The sequence below is a fragment of the Phyllobates terribilis genome, unplaced genomic scaffold (assembly GCF_046119375.1).
Source record: "Phyllobates terribilis strain yellow unplaced genomic scaffold, ASM4611937v1 Scaffold_4__5_contigs__length_816908805, whole genome shotgun sequence".
NCBI lineage: Eukaryota > Metazoa > Chordata > Amphibia > Anura > Dendrobatidae > Phyllobates > Phyllobates terribilis.
In genome coordinates this window covers 683,030,767-683,050,720 of record NW_027362764.1, presented here as the reverse complement: position 1 = coordinate 683,050,720, position 19,954 = coordinate 683,030,767, and the positions used below count along the sequence as shown (strand labels likewise).

The window sequence follows — 19,954 nt, the reverse complement described above, 5'->3', positions numbered from 1 at the left end:
TCATTTTGGTTCAGGAGTATACATTCTTTGATATTATTGGTTTAATAAAGATATAAAAACTTGTTTTTTCAAAATACACTGACACCTATGGGTTGGAAAAGGTAATTACATGTATGACATAAAAATGTTCTATCATATGGAGAACTTGATTGGTAATGAATTATTAGCCATTATTGTTTATTATTCCAAACATAATTTATTTTAATATTTTGATAATAATTAGATGGATATTACTGATTGCTATGGTACGCTGTGATATTATAGGCTAGGAAAAACTGCCAGATTTGGTATCAGATTAGGGAATGAAGACTTCAATCAAGACATCGCAATTATGAATTCTATCTTAATAAAGACTTTTAATTTTTATAAATCAAAGAGATTCTCAAAAGTTACAAGAAGAAGCAACTGATATCCGGACGTCTCAGAAGGTAACAGGTGTGAATGCTGAGTGTTATAATAGACTGTGTCCATTACATACAATACAATTCACACCACTGATCACCAGGACGGCAGAGGACGATGATCCTATATGTACTGTGTTGTGTTCAAATTTCATCACGTTCCAGTGGTTTCTTATCACCTGCAACGCTTCAATGAAAGCTGGTGAACAGGTAATACCTGGCATATGTGTCCTGTATATAAAGGACTGAGTACTGTTTATGGTGCTATATAAAGCAGGAAAGTGTCAAGTTAACCCTTGCTTTACTGACCAAAGACGTCACATCTGTTCCAAAAGTGACACGAGACCAGTGCGGACACACGGAAGATTCCAAAGACGATCCAACGTAAGTCCAGGTGACACTGCACAGATATTAAAGCTACATTTCATCCATGGACTTTGTTTTCTTATCAACTGACACACATGATCTTTCTAATAAAGAGTACAGTTTATGAACTGAACAATAATGAGCACAATTATGGACTGTACAATATCTACATGCTGTAATTTATTTCAAAGGAGTTTTCATCTAAAGACTATGTTATAAAAGAACCAAGAAGAAGACGAGACGACGACCCGATGACATCAGATGATGACGATTGAACCCGCGATTGCTTCAATTTAGATATAGGGAAGTATAATTATACATATTAAATGAATATTAGTCGCGGCTTACCATAACATGAATTCACATCATTATATAACAATAATCCGATATTGATACTATTATTACTATTATTATTATTATGGAAATTTAATGATATTGCCAAGGAAGAAGGAAAGAAAAAATGATTGATGAATGTATCTTCTTTTGAGAAATTTCAGTTAAAGTCCTTTTATTCTCAAAAAAGGGGGAAATGTTAAATGGTTAATTATGGAAATTCATTTGGAATGTTAATCGATAATCATTTTTCTGAGTTCTATGCCTCAGCCATCGTGTCTAGTTGCCATGCGCTATTTGTGTGTGTATTTTTGGTTCACTACCATATGTAGAACAGGTGTCCATACGACTGGCTATAAAAGCCACAGAAAGGGGGGGCTCTCTTGCTCTGCCCACCCCACAAGACACAGAATCTTCATGCTGAGAAGCAGATGACATGTAGGCCTGGACACATGCTGGACAAAGACATGATTTACCAGCCAGGATCCAAGGAAAGATGGGTGAATCTCAACAATTAAGCTAATTATGGACAAATGGACAATTACTTTATAACTAATTATTGTATGTACCTGCTGCAATCTGATTCTTTTTAATGGACAATCCAAGAATAAATAGATACATTTTTTTATAAGAATATCGTGATATTGATACTTTGAGAAGTCCTCAGTAGAAAAAAATAATACAGGAAGAGTATTATTTCACAGTCTCCCATCCAAGTACTAACCAGGCCTGACCATGCTTAGCTTCTGAGATCATTTGTGATCGGGCGTGTTCAGGGTGGTGTGGCCATAGGCGAAGACAAGCCTCTCACTTGCTGCTTTTCTACTTTGACGTCTGGCTGCCGGCTGCCCTTTCCAGTGCTCAGCAAGACCAGGTCCTTATGTGCTTTCCCTTCTCTTCAATTTTTTTGCTGGCTTCCTTAAAAGGTCTTGTAGACACAACGCCCCACTCAGAGCCGCTGAGCTCACTGATCGGCTGCAGCGCTGTCGACGGAACGTCAGCTTCACGGCCAATGCCACAGGCCGGGAGCAGAGGCGAGACTCACCGGTAGACCCGGGTAGGGTGAGTAGAGCGCGGTTAGTTGCTTTCTAATCGCCTGCAGCCGGGGATTAACTTTTAATGAAAGGGAACAATCCCTTTGACTGTCTGCAGCGCGCCACACCTAGGAAGCGCACTCTCACACACAAGCCAGCATGCACACGTGCTCGCACGTGACAACACCCCCTATCTGCCCCTACAACCTCTCCGTCACCATGCATCAGACTCTCCTGCCTGTTTTATGATTTCAGGGCCCTAGCAGGAATCACCCCCCCCTCCCCAATTCCTTCCGCACCTTCCGCACCTTCCTTGCCTTCCTTGCACTGAGGTTAGCTCTTTGTCAGCCGTCTGGCTTGGTTACACAAGCTTCTTTGCAGAGAAACATGTTACTTCTGCTGGCCCTCGCTAGGCGGCCGGCATCCAACACCTTCCCTGGGCACCTGCTGAAAGCCTGGCCCCTTCACGGCCCCGAGTGCTTTTAACGCCATCATTTCCACACGACGAGCTGCGGAGACAATAAGCACTCCTAGCAGTGGTAAGGAGCTCGGTGTCAGGCCTGCGTGAAGGCGGCGGGGTAGCGTACTTAGCTGCCAACTGGCTCAGAGGCCTTGGGGCTTCTATCATCTAAGTTACTTAAGGTCGGTGTCCGGCAAGGCGCCGTTCCATGCTAGCCGAGCTGGGCAGTAGGTAAAAACATCATCAAAATGGTCTACAGCACCCGGAGTTCCCACGAGGTCTCCCATCCAAGTAGTGTCCGTGCCCAGCCCTGCTTTGCTTCCGAGATCAGATGAGATCGGGCGTATCCAAGGTGGTATGGCCAGTAGAAGCTGATCAATCCATCGCCCGGCCAGCCTTTCTCAGGATCGCTTGGTGGCGAGCCATCTGGCCGTGACGGGGCGGGCTCCGAAGGGTCCATGCAAAGTCTGTGCCGTCCCTACAGGTGTGGTTTGTTTAGCAGTGATTCACCCGCCGCATCAGGTGTCTTCAAAAATGGCTCGGCGCAGGTTCTCCTTCAGGCTAAACACTTCATCGTGGTAATGTGACAGAAAGAGCAAGCTGGACCCGTAACTTGGGGGCGGAGCGAGACATCCAGGGGTGAATGAAGGAAGAGGGTGAGATGGTTGCCAGTGACTTTGAGCTGCTCTTCAGGGGGGAGAGTCATGTTGCTTGCAAAAGTCTTCTGCTTGGGGTTACCAGTTGTTGCCTCCAGCCACCCGGGAGACGCTGGTCCTGGTGAAAAGGAGCCTAGTATTAAAAGTAAAGAAGCAACAATGCTGGAGGACTACGGTGATAAGAAGGATGCTGGTATTTTGCAGAGATGAAATAGCACAAGAGAGAAAGAAAATGAATTAAAGAAAAGAGAAAGAATGTGTGCACTTGTGAAAGGGAATGGAAAAAAGGCATAGAAGAGAGTGCCCCCTGCTGGTGGAAGGAAGGAAAAAGCAAAAGCCTACAGCACCTGGTATTCCCAGGCGGTCTCCCATCCAAGTACCCACCAGGCCCGACGCTGCTTAGCTTTCAAGATCAGACGAGATTGGGCGTGTTTATGGTGGTGTGGCCTTGGGCAGAGACAAGCCTCTCACTTGCTGTTTTCTACTTTGAAGTCTGGCTGCCGGATGCCCTTTCCAGTGTTCAGCAAGAGCAGGTCCTTTTGTGCTTTCCCTTCTCTTCAATTTTTTTGCTGGCTTCCTTAAAAGGTCTTGTAGACACAATGCCCCACTCAGAGCCGCTGAGCTCACTGATCGGCTGCAGCGCTGTCGACGGAACGTCAGCTTCACAGCCAATGCCACAGGCCGGGAGCAGAGGCGAGACTCACTGGTAGACACGGGTAGGGTGAGTAGAGCGCGGTTAGTTGCTTTCTAATAGCCTGCAGCCGGGGATTAACTTTTAATGAAAGGGAACAATCCCTTTGACTGTCTGCAGCGCGCCACACCTAGGAAGCGCACTCTCACACACAAGCCAGCATGCACACGTGCTAGCACGTGACAACACCCCCTATCTGCCCCTACAACCTCTCCGACACCATGCGTCAGACTCTCCTGCCTGTTTTATGATTTCAGGGCCCTATCAGGAATCACCCCCCCCTCCCCAATTCCTTCCTTGCCCTGAGGTTAGCTCTTTGTCAGCCGTCTGGCTTGGTTTCACAAGCTTCTTTGCAGAGAAACATGTTACTTCTGCTGGCCCTCGCTTGGCGGCCGGCATCCAAATCCTTCCCTGGGCACCTGCTGAAAGCCTGGCCCCTTCACGGCCCCGGGTGCTTTTAACGCCATCATTTCCACACGGCGAGCTGCGGAGTCAATAAGCACTCCTAGCCGTGGCAAGGAGCTCGGTGTCAGGCCTGCGTGAAGGCGGTGGGGTAGCGTACTTAGCTGCCAACTGGCTCAGAGGCCTTGGGGCTTCCATCATCTAAGTTACATAAGGTCGGTGTCCGGCAAGGCGCCGTTACATGCTAGCCGAGCTGGGCAGTAGGGCAAAACGTCATCAAAATGATCTACAGCACCCGGTGTTCCCAGGAGGTCTCCCATCCAAGTACTGTCCGAGCCTAGCCCTGCTTTGCTTCCAAGATCAGACGAGATTGAGCGTATCCAAGGTGGTATGGCCAGTAGACGCTGCTCGATCCATCGCCCGGCCAGCCTTTCTCAGGATCGCTTGGTGGCGAGCAATCTGGCCGTGACGGGGCGGGCTACGAAGGGTCCATGCAAAGGCTGTGCCGTCCCTACAGGTGTGGTTTGTTTAGCAGTGATTCACCCGCCGCATCAGGTGTCTTCAAAAATGGCTCGGCGCAGGGTCTCCTGCAGGCTAAACCCTTCATCGCGGTAATGTGACAGAAAGAACAAGCTGGACCCGTAACTTGGGGGCGGAGCGAGACGTCCAGGGGTGAATGAAGGAAGAGGGTGAGATGGTTGCCAGTGACTTTGAGCTGCTCTTCAGGGGGGAGGGTCGTGTTGCCTGCAAAGGTCTTCTGCTTGGGGTTACCAGTGGTTGCCTCGAGCCACGCGGGAGACGCTGGTCCTAGTATTAAAAGTAAAGAAGCAACAATGCTGGAGGCCCACGGTGATCAGAAGGATGCTGGTATTTTGCAGAGATGAAATAGCGCAAGAGAGAAAGCAAATGAAAAAAAGAAAGAGAATGAATGTGTGCACTTGCGAAAGGGAATGGAAAAAAGGCATAGAATAGAATGCCCCCTGCTGGTGGAAGGAAGGAAAAAGCAAAAGCCTACAGCACCTGGTATTTCCAGGCGGTCTCTGTTAAATGGTTAATTATGGAAATTCATTTGGAATGTTAATCGATAATCATTTTTCTGAGTTCTATGCCTCAGCCATCGTGTCTAGTTGACATGCGCTATTTGTGTGTGTATTTTTGGTTCACTACCATATGTAGAACAGGTGTCCATACGACTGGCTATAAAAGCCCATGGTACAGAAAGGGGGGGCTCTCTTGCTCTGCCCACCCCACAAGACACAGAATCTTCATGCTGAAAAGCAGATGACATGTAGGCCTGGACACATGCTGGACAAAGACATGATTTACCAGCCAGGATCCAAGGAAAGATGGGTGAATCTCAACAATTAGGCTAATTATGGACAAATGGACAATTACTTTATAACTAATTATTGTATGTACCTGCTGCAATCTGATTCTTTTTAATGGACAATCCAAGAATAAATAGATACATTTTTTTATAAGAATATCGTGATATTGATACTTTGAGAAGTCCTCAGTAGAAAAAAATAATACAGGAAGAGTATTATTTTACAATGGTGAGCCAGCCAGTCCTGTTTTTTTGTTTTTTAAATTAAGTAAGTGAATTTCTTCCGTGAACAAGGGGGGAGTCCTGACGAGCTGAACAGCTGTTGTTCACGTGTCAGTAAATTCACTAGTTTGTCACGAGAAGCAGAAAGGACCTACAGACTGAGGAAAGACAGGAAGCAGAGGTACTAACAAGGAACAGAATCACACAGGAAAAGAATCAGACAAACTGAAGACAGGACGTGCTGATAAAGAGAAGCCAAGGAATGTTAAGGTAAGCAAAATATGGATATAATTTCTTCTTTTGCTAAACAAAGTAATATTAATTTCAAAGTTAATGTATGAGATGACATAGAAGTTTTGTGGCTCAGTTTATACAAAGAATGTGAATTGCAGAATTTACAGTTAACTTCTAAATTGGTAAATAGAGACAAACAGAAATTAAGAAATATTCTACATTTGGTAGATTTTTTTCATAGTCTTGTGTTAGAGATTTCTAAGCAGGAAAATAGTGTAGAAGTGTCAGACGGTGATACTGATTCTGACTGTAATGTGGAAAATGAACAAGAAGTAAGACACGTGTCTGTAACTGAAGGTGACCTTGGGTCTGACCAAGAGACAGACATACAGAAACCTGACATGGGAGGAGACATGACTGACATACGAGAAACCGACATACTAGGTGATGTGGGAGGAGACTTGAGTGACGTAGGAGGAACGGACGTACAAGAGCCACTAAAAATATCAGAGAATTCTGGAATTACCCAGGCTCAACTCCAAATTAAAATGAGGAAAAATTTGCTGAAATTATACAAAATCATGCCAAAATATGATGTCAAAATTAGAGATGAGCGTTGTTCTACTCGAACTGTTCGCCAATCTCAAATTCTAGCTGTTTTGGGCGGTGTTCGAGCCGTTCGGCGAACTCGAACAATTTGAGAAAAATTCGGCTGTTCGAGGTTATGTTCGATAACTGTTCATGCACCAAAATCATAACTGGATTTTTTCTCAGTAATGATGAAAATTAATGTAAATACGCAGTTTGAGTGTACAGCGGGGTGGTGGGAGGGGCAAGGGATGGATCTCTGCAGGAACAATGAAGATCTCCATTTTTTTTTCTCTTTCCCGCATTTGCAGTGGGGAGGTGCAATCTGTCAGCCTATCAGCAGCGCACACACGGAGCGAAGTGCTTTTTTTCACACAAGCAAGGGCATGTGTCATTGGCAGTGTATGTCACATGTCCTTGCCCTATAAGACCAAGCCATTTTCCCCGTCGCCACCATTTTCTCACTGCTGCAGCTGCGTGTTAGACGGCACCGCTGTTGCTGTGTGCGCTATACCTTGTTAATTTCAAGCCAATTTTCGCACAAATATACAGATAGCTTGGGAGTAGGGAATAGTTGTGATTGCAGTCCTTTTAAGGACTAGGTTACAGCATTTCCTACGACTTTTATCAGGGAGGTCTGTGCTCTTAAATAGATAGGTTGTGGGAGTAAAGACTAATTGTAATTGGAGTCCTTTTCAGGACTAGGTTACATCAGTTCCTATCAGTTTTTGCCAGGCAGGTCTGTGCCAGTGCTGTGCAAGTTTTTTTCACAGCATTTGGCTGATTCTAGCAAAGCTAATCCTTTTTGGCCTATTGCAGAGTGTGTTAGTCAGTGGAGTAGCCTATCTGTGTTGCAAGATATACCACCTGTGTATAGAATACCAATTTTTTTACTGCACCTAGTGAAGTAAAATCTTTTGGGCATAGCATCATTCTATTAGTCCATCTATACTGACCTCCATCAGGTTGCAAATTAAAACTAATTTTTATCTGCATCTACAGTACCTCTGAAAAAATATTTGGGCTTCTACCTGTGTGTGGGACTTGTTGTATTAGTCCATCTATACTGACCTCCATCAGGTTGCAAACTGAATATATTTTTTTCCTGCATCTACCTCTGAAAAAATATTGGGCTTCTAGCTGTGTGTGGGTCTTGTTCTATTAATCCATCTATACTGACCTCCATCAGGTTGCAAACTGAATATAATTTTTTTCTGCATCTAGTTCTGAAAAAATATTTGGCCTTCTAGTAGTGTGTCGGACTTTCTCTATTAGTCCATCTATACTGACCTCCATCAGGTTGCAAACTGAATATAATTTTTTTCTGCATCTAGCTCTGAAAAAATATTTGGCTTTCTAGTAGTTTGTCGGACTTTCTCTATTAGTCCATCTATACTGACCTCCATCAGGTTGCAAATTAAAACTAATTTTTATCTGCATCTACAGTACCTCTGAAAAAATATTTGGGCTTCTAGCTGTGTGTGGGACTTGTTGTATTAGTCCATCTATACTGACCTCCATCAGGTTGCAAACTGAATATATTTTTTTCTGCATCTACCTCTGAAAAAATATTGGGCTTCTAGCTGTGAGTGGGACTTGTTGTATTAGTCCATCTATACTGACCTCCATCAGGTTGCAAACTGAATATATTTTTTTCTGCATCTACCTCTGAAAAAATATTGGGCTTCTAGCTGTGTGTGGGTCTTGTTCTATTAATCCATCTATACTGATCTCCATCAGGTTGCAAATTCAAAATAATTTTTTTCTGCATCTAACCCAGCCAATAGTTTTGGCCTAATACCACAGTTTGGCCACTCAGCTCTGCTCGGTTACCATCCATTGTTTTTTTGTGCAAACAACTCCAGAGTTGTGAATTAGTTAACCACCAAAATGAGTGGAAAAAGGCCTGCTGCTGGTGGAAAGGGGAATAGGCGTGTTGGGAAGGGGAAAAAAGGTTGTGTCCGTGGGGTAGGTGTTAAAGCAACAGTAACATCTGCAGAAGAAAGACCATCTTCCAGCCAAACTAAAATGTCTACTTCTTTTAGCGGACAATGTGATAAGATCCCTTTCTTACGGCCACACCAATCGCTACAAATTCCAGATGAGGCACAAAAACAGCAGGTGCTTCAACGGATATCAAGTGCTCCTTTAAGTGGGCTCTCCTCCACATCAACTTCAACATCACAAATACTCCAGTCCTCAAAGGTGTCACCCAAATCGCACTTGCTTCCTCACAGCTCCCAAATCTCCAGCTGCCCGTCTGAGTATGAGGTAGAACAGATGGTTGAGTCTGCAGAGCTGTTTACTCATACTATAGCCTGGGAATCAGAGGTCGACTCCAGCGCTTCTGTGAATCCAGACGAGGAAATGATCTGCACTGATGCCCAGAATCTTTATGAGTCGGATCCAGGACCAGACGCAGAAGGTTCTGACCATAATGTAGACCCTCATTCCCAAACTGTAACTCCTGTTGGTGGAGACAATGAGGAAGACGATGATAAGACTCAAATACATGACTGGAGCGACAACTTTAGTTTTTTGTCAGGGCAGGAACAGGTTGGCTCTGAGGACGACGGGTGTGATAACGCACAGGGTGATGATGATGAGGTCGGAGATCCCACTTACTGTCAACCCACAGTCAGCCAAGAGATGAGGTCAGCAGAGGAGGTGGAGGAAGATGCTAGTGACGACGAGGTCAGGTTGCGCCTTCCTGGACAAAGACGTAGTACTGGAAGCACGTCAACAACTGCATCCTCAAACACAACTCTGCCTCTCACCACAAGTCGTGGTGGCTCTTGAGGTCGCATGGGTGCTAAGCCTTGCATAGCCTGGGCATTTTTTCAGATCGATAAAGATGACCCAACTCGTGTTATCTGTAACATTTGTCAGCAAAAGCTAAGTAGAGGCCAAAAAATACATAGTTTGAGTACTTCATGCATGAACCGGCACATGGACATGAAGCATAAGTTGCAGTGGGAAGCTCAGTGTGCTACAATGCGGCCGGGCCAACCACCGTCTGCCATATCTTGTGCATCCGCGGCCTCTTCATCCTCTGTGACTGGGGGGACAGCAGTCACACCTGTTTTGGGGCGCAGACCTGCCACCTCTTTACCCGCAACAGCCAGCGTGATTGGCAGGTCATCATTTTCTTTGGAGGTGGTAACACCAGCTGGTGTTGAGCGCTGTCCGACATCGATAGCACCACCTTTGGATCAAGGCAACCTAACATGTCCGCCTGCATTTTCCTCACAGACCGGCAGTTTGCCGGGGACACCCTTATCAACCCCGTCTAAGCACAATAGCCAGCCCTCGGTCCCTCAGATGTGGACAAGTAAAAGACCATTTCCTCCTAGCCATGAGAAAGCTAAGAGGTTGAATTTCACCATCTGCAAGCTCTTGGCTACAGAAATGCTGCCTTTCCGCCTGGTGGACACAGAGGATTTTCGAGACCTTATGTCCGTCGCAGTGCCCGAGTACCAGATGCCCAGTCGGCACTACTTCTCAAAGAAAGGTGTGCCTGCGCTCCACCAGCATGTCGCACATAACATCACCGCTTCTTTGAGAAACTCTGTGTGTGACAGGGTGCATTTCACCACAGACACTTGGACGAGTAGGCATGGACAGGGGCGTTACATGACTGGGCACTGGGTAACTATGGTGACAGCAGGACAAGGGGCTGCTGTCCAAGTCTTGCCGTCCCCACGAGTTGTGCGTCAATCCTCTTTATGTCAAAGTTCCTCCACTGCTTCTGCCTCCTCAACCTCCTCTCGGTCTTCCACCTGCACCCAAAGCCTGTCTGGTCATGCCACAAGCTTTCTAACTGCGCAGAAGGGATCCTGCACACCTCCTTACTATGCTGGCAGTAGGGCTCAACGTCATCAGGAGGTTTTTACATTGAAATGTCTGGGAAATGTGAGTCACACAGCTGAGGAGTTGTGGTCAGCTCTGGAGAACCAATTTCATGAATGGTTGTCTCCACTGGACCTGAAACCAGGGAAGGCCGCGTGCGACAATGCTGCAAACCTGGGTGCGGCCCTTCGCCGGGGCAATGTCACACACGTGCCTTGTATGGCTCACGTGTTGAACCTGGTTGTCCAGCAATTTTTAGCCCACTATCCCAGACTAGATGGCCTTCTGCAGAGGGCACGGTCGCTGTGTGCTCACTTCCGCCGTTCGCATCCCTCAGCTCAGCGACTTACATCTCTACAGAAGTCGTTGGGCCTGCCACTTCACCGGCTAAAATGCGATGTGCCTACCCGGTGGAATTCAACTCTGCACATGTTGCAGCGAGTGTGGCAGCACCGACAAGCCCTGGTGCAATACGTTCTGACGTATAGCCTGGGCCAACGAGATTCAGAGGTGGGGCAAATCACGCTGGAGGAGTGGTCTCAGATCAGGGACCTATGCACCCTTCTGCACAGTTTTGAAATGGCGACGAAGATCTTTAGTGCTGACGATGCCATTATCAGCATGACTATTCTGGTGATTTACATGCTGGAGCACATGTTAAACAGAATTCGGAGTCAGGTGGTGGCACAAGAGGAGGTGGAGGAAGTAGAGGAGGAGGAGTTGTATGCGGAAGGGCTAACATCTGCAAGGTCCAGACGGTCGGCAGCACCAAGGCGGCAGGCATGTGAGGGTGGGGGAGATGGTTTTACCAGGGCGCATGGTAGCAGCCAAACTAGTGAGGAAGGTGCAGGAGCCCAGGAAGAAGTGGAGGACGAACTGATGGAAGACTCATCAGATGAGGGAGACCTTGATCACATTTCTGTTGTGCGAGGTTGGGGGGAGAGGACAGAGGAAGGAAGCATGATTGTTACCTCGCAACCAACACAACAGGGACTTGGTGCTCCTGGATGCGCAACACACATGAGTGCCTTCTTGCTGCACTACCTGCAACATGACCCTCGAATTGTGAGAATTAGAAATAATCCTGACTACTGGGTTGCCACACTGTTAGATCCCCGGTACAAAAGTAAATTTGCAGAAATTATTCCTGCCATAGAAAGGGATGCACGCATGCAGGAGTATCAGCAGAGACTGTTGCAGAATCTTACATGTGCTTTTCCACAAAATACCAGTGGTGCACGTAGTGAATCTCACAGTTCCAACTTGCCAACCGTGGGACCGTCAAGTGTTCAGCACTCAAACCGTAACAGAACCACAGTATCTGCTGGTAACATCAATTTTGCGGAATCATTTCACCACTTTTTTAGCCCATCCTTTGCAAGGCCACAGGAGACAAGAAGTCTGACACATAGTCAACGCCTAGAGACGATGGTACAGGAGTATCTCCAAGTAAACATTGAAGCCACGACTGTGTCACTGGACCCTTGCTGTTTTTGGGCTTCCAATCTGGATAAATGGCCGGAGCTAGCCACTTACGCCTTGGAGATCTTGTCATGCCCCGCAGCCAGCGTTCTGTCTGAACGTGTGTTCAGCGCTGCTGGTGGTGTGCTGACAGATAAGCGCACGCGGCTCTCCACTGATAATGTAGACAGACTCACGTTCATAAAGATGAACAAATCATGGATCCGAAATGACTTTTCTACCCCTGTGTCATCCTGGGGAGAGTAAAAGCTTGATGATTGGTTAAAATCACCCTACTAACCGTTTTAAGCTTTCAAATTACTAATCATGTTTATCTGTATCTTGACTGGAAAATAATTTGGGCTTTGTAGCAGTGTGCAGCACTGATCCTATTAGGCCATCTATACTAAAGCTTTACCAGATTTAAAATTAAAAATAATTTTTAGCTGCATCTAGCCCGGAAAATAATTTTGGGGCTCCGAGATGCGCAAGGCACATAAGTGCCTTCTTGCTGCACTACCTGCAGCATGACCCTCATATTGTCAGAATTCGAAGTAATCATGACTACTGGGTTGCCACACTCTTAGATCCCCCAAACTTTTCGATCAACCTTTTCATTTTAATAAAGACCAAAAAAATGGTCATTTTTGAAATTATAAGCATTAGCAGGTTGTTAGAAACTGAAATCAAACAGTTTTCAACTCAAAACTTTATTCTAGGTGATGTTACATTTTCACATAGGACCCCTTGTTCGAAAGGAGCTTCTGAACTCTCTCGTCCATTGAATTTGTCAGGTTTTGGATGGTTTCTGCTTCAATTGTTTTGCATGAGGACAGAATACCCTCCCAGAGCTGTTGCTTAGATGTGAACTGCCTCCCGCCATCATAGACACTCCTTTTAATGATGCTCCAAAGGTTCTGAATGGGGTAGAGGTCAGGGGAGCATGGGGGTCACACCATAAGTTTGTCCCCTTTTATGCCCATATCAGCCAGAGATGCAGATGTTTTATGTGCAGCATGAGATGGTGCATTATCATGCAGAAAAATGATCTTGCTGTGAAATACACGGTTCTTCTTCTTGAACCATGGCAGGAAGTGCTGTTTGAGAAAATCCACATACATTATGGAGTTCATCTTTAGCGCCTTCAGGGATCCTAAAGGGGCCGACAATCTCTCTCCCCATGATTCCAGCCCAAAACATTACTCCACCTCCTCCTTGTTGGCGCTGTAGCCGTGTTTGCGTGTGGTGTCCATCAACCAGCCATCCTCCACTCCATCCATCTGGACCATCGAGCGCTGCACGGCACTCATCTGTGAACAAAACAGTTTTGAAATCAGTCTTCATGTAATGTTTGGCCCACTGGAGCCGTTTCTGCTTGTGTGAAGTGGATAGAGGAGGTCGACAGGATGGCGCATGCACAGCTGCAAACCTCTGAAGGACCCTGCATCTTGTTGTTCGGGGGACGTTGGAGGCACAAGCAGCTTCAAAAACTTGTCTGCTGCTATGACAAGGCTTTTTTGCCGCTGCTCTTTCAACCTGACGTAATTGCCTGTAGGAAAGAGTCCTCAATTTGCCCTTATCAGCACGCACACGTGTGTACTGTGAATCAGCTACATACTTCTTGATTGCCAAGACACTTCATCCTGATCATCGCACAATGTTGATTGCAGTCATGCCTTGACCTAAACACTCCACAATTTGTTGCTTCTCAGCAGCCGACACATCCTTTTTCTTTCCCATTTTGGCAGAAAATGTAGGCTGCTTAATAATGTGAGAGAGCCTTCTTAAGTAGTCTTGCCTTTCATTGGACACACCTGCCAAACTAATTAGCACAGGTGTCTGCAATTGCTTACAGTGATATAAAGAGCCCTGACACACATCACCATCAATGAGTTTAACTGACAAGCAAACAAATTCTTCCCTTATCACTCCTAAACACTTTTTGCATAATAATTTGGAACGCAGTGTACATGTGCTTTTCCACAAAACACCAGTGGTTCACGTAGTGAATCTTACAGTTCTAACTTGCCAACCGTGGTCTGTATGGAGTTGTTCAATAAAGGGCCCAAAATTAAGATAACATAGATGGGAGAGGTCTCTATGAATAGGAATTCCTAAGTATTTGATACCCTGTGAGGGCCAGGCAAAGGGAAAGTTGGACTGGATGGAATCCTATATGGATTTGGGGAGGGAGACATCGAGGGCCTCAGACTTCGCTGCATTGATTTTAAAATTTTACCATGTAACAAAGTGATCTATTTCAGCCATAACAGCATGGATGGATATATGTGATTGAGTGATATATACTAGGACATCATCAGCAAATAGAGAGCACTTGTACTCGGTGCCTCCCACCTCAATCCACCTAATATTGGGGTTATGGCGAATTGATGAGAGCAGGTGCTCCGTCACTAGGATGTATAAGAGAGGGGACAGAGGACATCACTGCCTTGTCCCATTGGTGATTGTGAAAGGTGATGAAAATGTTCTGACGCACCCCCTGGGCCTTGGGACACCCGGAGCCGGACCCTTTTTGGTGGATGCTGGTGGTTGTAGTCTTCGTGGCGGCGACCCGGTTCCGTGGCTCAGGGCGGTCAAACCAGTGGCGGAACTATTTATGTGGTTTTGATGTTTAAATATCCGACTACGCCACCCGTGGATTGCGGTCAGAGTGAACCGCCGCTACAGGGCAGACCGCTGAGGCTGGTGTTGTGGGTGCAGCAGAGCGTAGCATAACTCCCCACGGGAGGAGTATAGCCTCAGGGCAGTGTATGCGGAGGATGGGGGTGATGGTGCAGGGCAGCAGCAGTAACGACACGGAGTCAGTGATGCAGTTCAGGGCCTTTACTCACATTTCTTATTATCCAGACCACGTCTGCAGGTAACGGCTGCCCATGTCGTACTGTGCTCACCAGGTGAGGGGCTCAGACAACTCCCAGATAACTTTGGAGCACTTCACAGGACCCCCTTTGTGTGTCCTTTGTCTGGCCTTTCTTACCAACACTTCTGTCCGGCTGCCTCGGGCCTCCTCTTGGTAAACTTGGCGCCAGTTTCCCTGACCCTATGTGGTGCCTTCCTAGCGGGTGTAGCGAGGGGCTGCGCCACATAAAATGTCAGAGCCTCCGGTTTCTAGCTGAGGGTCGTTTCCTGCCTCCACTAGTTCGGGGACCGGTCTCCCCCTTTGGCCTGACCCCTCCACGCAGGTGGATTCGGGCGTGCGGTGGCGACTCGCCCGTCCGCACCCCTGGGATCCCTTCATTCCTCGTTCCTGGAGCCTTCTCCGCTCCTCTTCCTTCCTTCTCCCTCTTCCAGGCCTGGGCCTCTGTTACTAGGCCCGCCTCCGGAGCAGAGCTCATGCAGAGCCCCTGCTCCCTGCCACTTCTGCTCAGACTTCTCTGCACTGAACTAAGATGGTGCCCACCTTTTATACTCCCTTCTCAATGCACCCAGGAACTGCTTCCTCCCTGCTCCTGCACTACAGGGTTCCCCTTCCTCAGTGTTCCCTCCCCCCACTCCAGCCAGGGACAGGGACTGTCGTGCCCATCTCAGGGGCATATTGGTCGCCCTGCCCCACGGCAATGTGGTGTAATGCATGCAGGTGTCGGGTCCTGATCCACACTCCATCCTTACCTGAGAGTGAGATATCACACCTCTGGGTGAGGTGCAATACATCTGTAGTAACCGAGCCCTCAGGGTGCTACAGTTCCATTTATCTTCAGCCTAGGTGACGTATTGCGATACAGGGCCGTGATTTTGGCTATAAAAGGGTCCCCTAGACCCCTACCCAAAGCTTTTTAAGAGAATCATATATGGCGTGCCAGGAGACTCTATGGAATGCTTTCTCAGCATCCAACGAGAGTATCTAATTACAAATTTTTAACTGCATCTAGCCCAGGAAATACTTTGTGCCTAGTAGCAGTGTCTGCTAGTCAGCGGATTATCCCGGCTGTTAAGCAAGCTGCACCACCTGTAGTTTAGACACTTAATTTTTTCAAAGGAAATGCTTCGGGACCATGGGATACTTAGTGAAGAGCATCAGGAGGCACCCCAAGGCATAGGGGCTGGGACTGGCAGTAGGATGCCTTGCGGTGGACAGCCGAGCTCGATCCTTATAAAAGCTTTTTAACTGCAGCAGCTTTAGTGGACGCTACTGGAGCTGGAATTACCGCGGCTGCTGGCATGAGACTTGCCCTCCAATAGATCCTTGTAAATGGATTTAAAGTGTATTCATTCAAATTAGAGAGACAATTTAAATTAAAAAGCTTAGAGCTGCCTCCACCACAGGGGCGCTCGCTCGACCCACCAGCGGACAGGCACCAGTATTGGGAGAGGGGGGCTGGCCGTCAGGGTTCACCGCGGCTCTGGCACAAACCCGGCGACACGGAGGTGGCACGGGCAGGAGCGGACTGGCCGTGTCTACTTCTCACTTTTTGGATTTTAGAAGGGCATGACATGCCTATATCTGTGTCTCCCCCTCCTTTTACTCCTCCACCTCTTTTATTTTCGCATGACTATATGTACTTGTCACTTTTCCATGTGTTAGTTATGTCTTTTGAGCAGTTTGTCAGCTTTTGGACACCTTTGAAGGTGTTTTCTATGTGTTTCTATGTGTTTTTGTTTGCCTGCCATTGGTTTTAACGGTGTTTGAAGGTGTTCGACGAACAGTTCGACGAACAGTTCGGCGAACACACGGGTGTTCGACGAACCGAACCGAACTCGAACACTACGGGGGTGGCTCAACACTACCGGTAACCCCAAGCAGAAGACTTTTGCAGGCAACACGACCCTCCCCCCTGAAGAGCAGCTCAAAGTCACTGGCAACCATCTCACCCTCTTCCTTCATTCACCCCTGGACGTCTCGCTCCGCCCCCAAGTTACGGGTCCAGCTTGCTCTTTCTGTCACATTACCGCGATGAAGGGTTTAGCCTGCAGGAGACCCTGCGCCGAGACATTTTTGAAGACACCTGATGCGGCCGGTGAATCACTGCTAAACAAACCACACCTGTAGGGATTGCACAGCCTTTGCATGGACCCTTCGGAGCCCGCCCCGTCACGGCCAGATTGCTCGCCACCAAGCGATCCTGAGAAAGGCAGGCCGGGCGATGGATCGAGCAGTGTCTACTGGCCGTACCACCTTGGATACGCCCGATCTCGTCTGATTTCGAAAACAAAGCAGGGCTGGGCTCAGACAGTACTTGGATGGCAGACCTCCTGGGAACACCGGGTGCTGTAGACCATTTTGATGAAGTTTTGCCCTACTGCCCAGCTCGGCTAGCATGGAACGCCGCCTTGCCGGACACCGACCTTAAGTAACTTAGATGATGGAATCCCCAAGGCCTCTGAGCCAGTTGGCAGTTAAGTACGCTACCCCGCCGCCTTCACGCAGGCCTGACACCGAGCTCCTTGCCACGGCTAGGAGTGCTTATTGACTCCGCAGCTCGCCGTGTGGAAATTATGGCGTTAAAAGCACCCGGGGCCGTGAAGGGGCCAGGCTTTCAGCAGGTGCCCAGGGAAGGTTTTGGATGCCGGCCACCTAGCGAGGGCCAGCAGAAGTAACATGTTTCTCTACAAAGAAGCTTGTGTAACCAAGCCAGACGTTTGACAAAGAGCTAACCTCAGTGCAAGGAAGGCAAGGAAGGAATTGGGGAGGGGGGGAGTGATTCCTGCTAGGGCCCTGAAATCATAAAACAGGCAGGAGAGTCTGACGCATGGTGACGGAGAGGTTGTAGGGTCAGATAGGGGGTGTTGTCACGTGCGAGCACGTGTGCATGCTGGCTTGTGTGTGAGATTGCGCTTCCTGGGTGTGGCGCGCTGCAGACAGTCAAAGGGATTGTTCCCTTTCATTAAAAGTTAATCCCCGGCTGCAGGCTATTAGAAAGCAACTAGCCGTGCTCTACTCACCCTACCCGGGTCTACCGGTGAGTCTCGCCTCTGCTCCCTGCCTGTGGCATTGGCCGTGAAGCTGACGTTCCGTCGACAGCGCTGCAGCCGATCAGTGAGCTCAGCGGCTCTGAGTGGGGCATTGTGTCTACAAGACCTTTTAAGGAAGCCAGCAAAAAAATTGAAGAGAAGGGAAAGCACAAAAGGACCTGGTCTTGCTGAACACTGGAAAGGGCATCCGGCAACCAGACTTCAAAGTTGAAAAGCAGCAAGTGAGAAGCTTACCTCTGCCTACGGCCACACCACCCTAAACACGCCTGATCTTGTCTCATCTTGGAAGCTAAGCAGGTTTGGGCCTGGTTAGTACTTGGATGGGAGACCACCTGGGAATACCAGGTGCTGTAGGCTTTTGCTTTTTCCTTCCTTCCACCAGCAGGGGGCACTCTCTTCTATGCCTATTTTCCATTCCCTTTCACAAGTGCACACATTCATTCTCTTTTCTTTTTTTCATTTGCTTTCTCTATTGCGCTATTTCATCTCTGCAAAATACCAGCATCCTTCTGATCACCGTGGGCCTCCAGCATTGTTGCTTATTTAATTTTAATACTAGGCTCCTTTTCACCAGGACCAGCGTCTCCCGTGTGGCTGGAGGCAACCACCGGTAACCCCAAGCAGAAGACCTTTGCAGGCAACATGACCCTCCCCCCTGAAGAGCAGCTCAAAGTCACTGGCAACCATTTCACCCTCTTCCTTCATTCACCCCTGGACGTATCGCTCCGCCCCCAAGTTTCAGGTCCAACTTGCTCTTTCTGTCACATTACCGCGATGAAGGGTTTAGCCTGCAGGAGACCCTGCGCCGAGCAATTTTTGAAGACATCTGATGCGGCGGGTGAATCACTGCTAAACAAACCACACCTGTAGGGACGGCACAGCCTTTGTATGGACCCTTCGGAGCCCGCCCCGTCACGGCCAGAGTGCTCACCACCAAGCGATCCTGAGAAAGGCTGGCCGGGCGATGGATCGAGCAGCGTCTACTGGCCATGCCACCTTGGATATGCCTGATCTTGTCTGATCTCGGAAGCAAAGCAGGGCTGTGCTCGAACAGTACTTTGATGGGATACCTCCTGGGAACACCGGGTGCTGTAGACCATTTTGATGACGTTTTGCCCTACTGCCCAGCTCGGCTAGCATGGAACGGCGCCTTGCCGGACACCGACCTTAAGTAACTTAGATGATGGAAGCCCCAAGGCCTCTGAGCCAGTTGGCAGCAAAGTACGCTACCCCGCCGCCTTCACGCAGGCCTGACACCGAGCTCCTTGCCACGGCTAGGAGTGCTTATTGACTCCGCAGCTCGCCGTGTGGAAATGATGGCGTTAAAAGCACCCGGGGACGTGAAGTGGCCAGGCTTTCAGCAGGTGCCCAGGGAAGGTTTTGGATGCCGGCCGCCTAGCGAGGGCCAGCAGAGTAACATGTTTCTCTGCAAAGAAGATTGTGTAACCAAGCCAGACGGCTGACAAAGAGCTAACCTCAGTGCAAGGAAGGCAAGGAAGGTGCGGAAGGAATTGGGGAGGGGGGGGTGATTCCTGCTAGGGCCCTGAAATCATAAAACAGGCAGGAGAGTCTGACGCATGGTGACGGAGAGGTTGTAGGGGCAGATAGGGGGTGTTGTCACGTGCGAGCACGTGTGCATGCTGGCTTGTGTGTGAGAGTGCGCTTCCTAGGTGTGGCGTGCTGCAGATAGTCAAAGTGATTGTTCCCTTTCATTAAAAGTTAATCCCCGGCTCCAGGCTATTAGAAAGCAACTAACCGCGCTCTACTCACCCTACCCAGGTCTACCGGTGAGTCTCGCCTCTGCAAGATACCAGCATCCTTCTGATCACCGTGGGCCTCCAGCATTGTTGCTTCTTTACTTTTAATACTAGGCTCCTTTTCACCAGGTCCAGCGTCTCCCGCGTGGCTGGAGGCAACCACCGGTAACCCTAAGCAGAAGACCTTTGCAGGCAACATGACCCTCCCCCCTGAAGAGCAGCTCAAAGTCACTGGCAACCAT

At 48.2% G+C, this 19,954-nt stretch overlaps 6 pseudogenes; 3 read left to right on the top strand and 3 right to left on the bottom strand.

Annotated features, from left to right (window-relative positions):
* Positions 1 to 2,844: 2,844 nt before the first annotated feature.
* Positions 2,845 to 2,964, bottom strand: LOC141268162 (5S ribosomal RNA; annotated as a pseudogene).
* Positions 2,965 to 3,585: 621 nt separating this feature from the next.
* On the bottom strand, positions 3,586 to 3,704 carry LOC141269752 (5S ribosomal RNA; annotated as a pseudogene).
* A 922-nt stretch (positions 3,705 to 4,626) lies between these two features.
* Positions 4,627 to 4,746, bottom strand: LOC141268466 (5S ribosomal RNA; annotated as a pseudogene).
* Positions 4,747 to 17,140: 12,394 nt separating this feature from the next.
* On the top strand, positions 17,141 to 17,260 carry LOC141270107 (5S ribosomal RNA; annotated as a pseudogene).
* Positions 17,261 to 18,193: 933 nt separating this feature from the next.
* On the top strand, positions 18,194 to 18,312 carry LOC141268619 (5S ribosomal RNA; annotated as a pseudogene).
* Positions 18,313 to 18,933: 621 nt separating this feature from the next.
* On the top strand, positions 18,934 to 19,053 carry LOC141269979 (5S ribosomal RNA; annotated as a pseudogene).
* Positions 19,054 to 19,954: the final 901 nt, after the last annotated feature.